We start from the raw sequence: 7,210 nt of genomic DNA on the forward strand, positions 1-7,210 counted from the left end.
TATTGTTATTGTTAGTATTATTATTATTATTATTATTATTAGGGGCCAAGCAGCGAAGCTGCGAGGCACCTATTGTTATTGTTAGTATTATTAGGGTTCCTCCGGTAGGAGAACCCTATTGTTATTGGTGGTATTATTATTTTTTACCCATGGGAGTCAATGGCAGCCCCTAGACCAGTACCGTAAAAAGTTGTGAAATTTGGCATGTTGAAACTGCAGACCATTAGTAACTACCATACCAAACATGGGCCGTGTGAGACAATAGGTGGCGCTACAGGCCACGCCCCAATATGTCAATTTTCAAATTGATGCCATTTGCAGGCCATAAGTCCCAAAATTCTGAAATTCATTACATATGCCTTATTTCTCATGAGGAATAAAAAAGCCTCAAGAAGCTATAACGGCCGCCATATTGGATTTTTCTGTACAATAAAGATTAAGGAAACGCGTTTATTCCCTACTCCTCCTACATTTTTGGTCGAATTTTCTTCAAAATTGCCATAGATGATATCCAGACTGAGCCTCACAAAAGTTATCGTAGGGATTTCTGATTTTCAAAACCGTTTGTCCGGTAGAGCCAATCAAAATCTGCAACAAAGCAACCAAACAGGACGTTTGGTCAAATCTCAGCAAATCTTTGAGATATCAACACCAAACTTGGTATGTCACGTGGAAGACACTACAACATGTTACCATGTGCAAAGGCAACTTCATACCTCAAAAAATGATTGATATAAAGCAAATTGAATTTATTGCTAATGCTAAAATAATGCTTTACACATCCGCCGGCCAAAAACTGATACTCTGATTCAATCACTAGTTCATATGAAGACTCTTGAGAATGTTGAGTACACAAATCTGAGAAAAAGTTGACTGTAACATGAAAACTCGATTTTTAGTGAATATTTGAAACATGCATGCTTGGCTAATTTCTAGGGCTGTTTCCCCAAATCCTCTCTCCCTTTGCTCCTGTGCGCGCGTGCTCCACATTCTCACACACAAAAGGGGCCAGAGCCCCTTGACACACGCGCGAGCTTGGTACGACGCACAAGAAGAAGGCCATTTTATAGTTGGAGAAGACTTGAAGACAACGACTGACGAGACTCCTGCAGCCCTCAGAGATTTTCATTGTTACATTTGACAGTGAGTAATAAGAGCCTACAACGGCAGTACAAAACATGTATTTTAGCGTTTGTATTCGTATGATAACTTGAAGACTTTTATACTGTTGTAAACAGGATAGCAGCTAATCTATCTAGGCTAGCTGAGCTAAGGATTTCTCTTTGTACAGGCAGTATTACAGGCTAGCAAGCCGTACAATCTTTAACATTATACTTGCTTCTGTGAGACGCGTTTGAAATTTGTATACTGTGCGTAACTATGCGGTTGGGTTGTTCTATTTCTACGGTCTTCACATCGTAAGTTATTCTTTTCCAAACTGTAGCTAGGTAGCCTAGTTTGCTGCACAGATAGAGCTACCTAGCATTAAACAAGTAGCAATGGTACCATGGTTGTTTTGCTTGCTAGCTTTGTTTGGGTTCATGGTTTGATCGTTTAGGAGTTCCATTGAAAGCCTATAGAGCTACAATACGTTTGTAATCGGCATGTTGTACTATGCTGCACGATTTCCCATCTCTTGATAACATTTTATATTTGTATCAATTTTATACACTAAATTGCCAAAGTATTCGCTCGGTTGCCTTTACACGCTCATGAACGTGAGTGACATCTCATTCTTAAACCATAGGATATTATGTCGGACCACCCTTTGTAGCTATAATAGTTTCAACTCGTCTAGGAAGGCTTTCCACAAGGTTTAAGAGGTTTATGGAAATGTTTTACCATTCTTCCAGAAGTGCATTTGTGAGGTCCAACATTGATGTGGAACAAGAAGGTGTTGTATTGGGTTGAGGTCAGGACTGTGTGCAGGCCACTCAAGTTCGTCCACACCAATCTCGCTCATCCATGTGTTTATGGGCCTTGCTTTGTGCACTGTTGCACAGTCATGTTAGAACAGGAAGGGGCCATCTCCAAACTGTTCCCACAAAGTTTGGAGCATGAAATTGTCAAAATGTTGGTGAATTATTGCATTTCAGGAAATTAACTTATGGGTAGGAAATATTTAATGGATTGGGCTCGGCGGGGTATTTTGTCATCCATCCATTCCTACTCCATGCTCTTGATTATGTAATTGACCTACAGGTACATCTTCTAGGCTATGTTTATTTGTTTTAATTTTCTAATGTGAGTCAGTGGCTTGGCAGTATTTTAACAGTAAGGTTTGGTTATTTGTGTTAAACTGTGATGATTCTTTTGGTGAAACATAAATTTAAAGTAAAAACCATTTGCAAGATAAATTGTTCTCAATTGGTCTTAATTTGTATTTATAGTCGAGTCCGTTTCTCTATGTTTACATTTTACAGACTTAAATTTGAATGTAGACAGTGTAAATTGAATAAAGGTAAATAATGGATGTCTAAATATTTTTTTTAAGTACAGAGATTGGTGTTTTGAGAATCCTAACCCTTTCAATATTTTCTTAAAGGTCTGTATACTAGAACTGTTGAGTATGAAGTTATGATAATGTAAGACTATGAAATTGTTAAGCAGTAGTGTGGTATGTTACATTTCATAGTTTTTGATGGTTTTTCTATGTGTTTTTTAGATGCCATGTTCCAGCAAGAGATCCAGGGACCAAGGATCCACTGTTGAGGTTAGACTTCCTTGTGGGAAAAAATGCTAAACCAGTGTGTTTAAGTGATAAGATTAATTGAGAAAAATGAATGTGAATGAGCATTTTTAACAACGTCTTTGTTACGGACCCATGTTTAAAATGTCCTAATTCAGTCTGTATAGTTGTGGTTGTGTGTTTTTTCTTTTCTCCCCTCTTTCTTTCTATTCGCTGCATGCAGGTATGGTCTAGTCAGCGTTTGTTGGCGGTTGGCTATCAGTCTCCCTATCTCGTGATTGGCAATCAGCCGCGCACTTCCAATCAGCGGTTTAGTTGTCAACATAAAATTACCACACTGGTCAGCTGTTTCAGAGATTGCTTTGGAAAGTTGCTTGTTTAGAGAGTTGTCAAGTCAGAGAGACTTCTTGTTGAAATCATTGTAAATGTTGTTATTATTTTGTTAGAATGGTTTGCTTCATAGTGAACCCTTTTAATAGAGCAGTTAGTGGTGCAGCGTTTATTCGAGGGTGGCGTTCATTCAAGGGCAACGTTTAATTGGTAAGAGAGATTCAGTGAATTGTAGCTGCAGTGCAGCCATAGACAAACACAGAATAGACAAGGAAGTCAAACAAAAGCCCAGTGTAAAATGTATGCCGCGCGTGTCTCTACTTTGTGTACAAATCTGACGCAGCATGCCGTAACATTCTTACACTTTAGCTTTCAAACAGAAACCTGTGCAGAAAGCACTCACCACCAGCAACAGATCTATAGCACGCAAACTTGGTGTTGATGAAAAGCACATTCAGGAATGGTTAAGTCAGCTACCTCGCCATATTGTATACAATATGTATAACTATCTATAGGCCTGAATGCAATTGTCGCAATTGCATTATAATAATGTATAATTTTTTTTCAAGCAATGTCTTAATTTAGAATTATATAATTGTATTCAGAATTATTACGTGACTTTATTTTGAAGGCCTTTTGGGACGCTCATGAGTGAGAGTCGACAACCTAACAGCAAGCGAAGCACAGACAATTTAAAGCTCTGATAAAAGTTTCAAGTTCAAGTTTATTATCATATACTCATAAACAGCATTTATAAGTAATGAAATTCTTTGTGCTCAATGTCCGTTCAACTTGCAGAATAAAAAAATTCAATACTAAAGGATGGAGAAAAAGGGTAGAAAAAATAAGAAAAATTGTAGTGCAAAAAGATATTTCAAGGACAGTTCAGCATCCTTATGGCATGTGTGAGAAAACTATCCCTGTATCTGATGGTACAGGACCTTATACTCTTGTATCGCCTTCCAGAAGGCAGGAGGGAGAAAAGACTGTGGCAGGGATGACTAGGGTCAGAAATGATCCACTTGGCCTTTCTCCTGCACCGCTGGCTGTAAAGGTCCTGAATGGATGGTAATGCAGTCCTTGTAATACGCTGTGCAGATTTGACCACTCTTTGTAGTGTCTTCCTGTCCTGGGCAGTGCTGTTGCCAAACCATGTTGTAATGCCACCAGTCAGTATGCTCACAATGGTGCACCGGTAAAAATTGGTCAGTATAGTGCAGTCCATGCCAAATTTCCACAGTCGCCGCTGAAAAAAGAGCCTCTGTTTCGCTGTCCTTGTAACCACACCAATATGGTGGTCCAGCTCAGATCCTCACTGATGTTGATACCAAAAAATCTGAAACTTTTGACTCTCCACAGCTGTGCCCTCGATGTGAATGGGTGCATGTTCTCCCTGCAGCCGCCTGTAGTCCACTATCAACTCCTTGGTTTTTGCTACATTAAGCAACAGGCTGTTATGCTGACACCAGGATGTCATTGTTGCCACCTCTGCTCTGTAGGCAGACTCATCACCATTCTTGATGCAGCCGATAATGGTGGTGTCATCAGCAAACATAATGATAGTGTTGGAGCTGTTTGTGGCTGCACAACCATAGGTGAACAGAGAGTACAACAGTGGGCTTAACACACAACTCTGTGGGGCACCAGTGCTGAGTGTTAGACTGGTGGGGTGATGTTACCTAGCCGTACTGCCTGTGTCCTATCCAGCTGCACATGGAAGGACTGATGTTCCGGTCCTGTAGTTTCATGATGAGCCTGGATGGTACTATGGTGTTGAAAACGGAGCTGAAGTCGATGAAGAGCATCCGCACGTATATGTTGTTCTGATCCAAGTGAAAGAGAGCAGTGTTCAAGGCCAAAGCTACAACATCATCTGTAGACCTGTTCGGCCTATATGCAAACTGGAGTGGGTCTAATGCAGGTGACAGGCAGAATGTAATGTGGTCTTTGACTAACGTCTCAAAGCATTTCATCACAACAGGGCAACAGGGCGGTAATCATTGAGACAGCTCACTGATGGTTTCTTAGAGACTGGGATGATGGTGGCTCCCTTGAACCTATTGGGGACGACAGACTGCGACAGGGAGAGGTTAAAGATGTCAGTGAACACCTCTGCCAGTTCAGGAGCACAGGCCTTGAGAACACAGCCAGGGATGTTGTCAGGTCCTGGAGCTTTATGCACATTCACTCTAAGTGATAAGTTTAAGGTTGTTATAGAGGTTGTTAGCAATCTAAGGAAACCTCTATTCCCTTGTGTAGGCTACAGCATGCAGCCAACAAAGTATGTTGTTTTGTGTCTGTATTTGACTTTGGTGAATGTTATTTACATGCTGCGCATGTCATTGCATGTTCATATTAAGCTAAAGTGGTCTTTATTTTCTCATTACAGCGTGAGTTTAGTTTTAACGGTGGATTTGGAGAAAAAGCTTCAAATAAATCTGTAGCAAGAAAGACACTTGTGCCTGCCAGTGTTTCATGGGATAATAGTATGCTACACTTGTAAATTACTTGTGTAATAAATACTGTGTTTTAATTTAACCAATTAAATAACCGTTTTCTGATTTTTGTGGGGAGGCGTTTAATCGAAGGTGCCATTTATTACACAATGTTCATTTTTGGTGCAGCGTTTATTCAAGGTCAACGTTTAATCAAAGAAAAACTGTAGTTTTCTTCCCAGCATGGGAAGGCCAAAGGATGTTTACAATTGTAGTAGGCCATTGATATGTTTTAAAAGTTCAGGGATGTAATTTGTTGGATAAGAAGCCCCCATCCCCCACTCCAGAGACAATTGATGACAGAGAGGTGCTGACATTAAGTTAAACATAGTCATGCGTTAAAGAGTAGAGTAAAAAATAGAGACAAAATGTGTACATGGATGTTGAAACTCAGTGCTCTGAGTTTGTGCATGTCAGTTTAGACAAACGTAGCCTTTTAAACCTCTAGGTTTAATTCTCTCTTTTATACATTTAAAGTTGGATTTGACATTTAACAGACATTTAATCATTTAGCAAGTTGTTTGACTCAAAAACCATAACGAAGTACATATGGTGTAAAAAATCTGCAGTCAAATTTGGCGAAATTGCTAGCTTGGATGTTATCTTTACATATAGATGGGTTGGTGGTTACAAACAATGAGGATGCGCATGCAGCTTCAAGGCAGAACAATGCCTACCATTTCACCTCTAGTTTATATGTTCCCACCCCCCCCCCCCCTTCTGAATAAAGTTAGATTGATCTGATTTGTTGATATCTGTTGCTATGAAAACCATTTTAGCCAAGCTAACTAACATTGTTTTTAGCTAGCTGACATTACCATTCAATCACTAACAAAACACGAATAGAAATACTTTGCTAACAGTCCTCACGTGTAATCAAAAGCTTGTAGTGAGATCACATGCATGACCCCCCGAGACAAGCTTTCATGTTTTCATCGCTAGCATCTCGTCATATTACACAGCCGGAAGACAGCTAGATAATAAATATTGTAGCGTCAGCGCCCTTGGGTACCCAGCATGCAGTGCACACCAAAAACGCAAATAGCTGTGGAAAATAGTTTGGTTACAACAGCTGTGCAAGGGATTTCAGTTGTTGTGTTCGTTCACTTAAATGTGTGTAATGTTATTGTTTTTTACTTAAGATAATACTGTTGGTCACCCTGATTGTGCATGTTGTGTAGTTTAATGGGATCAGAGAGTCTGACCATGACAAAGTATTGTTAAGCTGCTGTACCATCACAAGGTACACTTGCTAACAGCTGGACATTAGCTATACCTTGGTCCAGTTCCCTACATGACTCTTGACAGTTGTTTGACTGAGACTCTAGAGAGAGCTCAATTCAGGTAGAGTTCTAATAGCCATGGTCTTCTAACCAGTTTCAGTTTTGAAAACAGTGTGACTGTGTATGGTATGTTTTTTGGGCTACTTCTAATACTCATACGGCTGCCGCATTTATGCCTTGGCATGACCTGCGCTGGGATAGAGGGAAACAGCATGGATGGGGAAAGTGTGTGGGCAGAGCAAGCAGTAGTAGTACATAACCTACACACTTCCTTTAGTGAAGTGTATCCTCACTTTCATAAAGTTATTGTTGTAATCAAAGCTTTTAAAGAATGGATCTCTGCATGATGGGCCTGACCAGAGCACAGGTGGCCTGACACAACACGCTTCAAAGTTGTCACTTTCAAAAGGGTG

Source organism: Osmerus eperlanus, chromosome 7, assembly GCF_963692335.1.
Source record: "Osmerus eperlanus chromosome 7, fOsmEpe2.1, whole genome shotgun sequence".
Lineage (NCBI taxonomy): Eukaryota > Metazoa > Chordata > Actinopteri > Osmeriformes > Osmeridae > Osmerus > Osmerus eperlanus.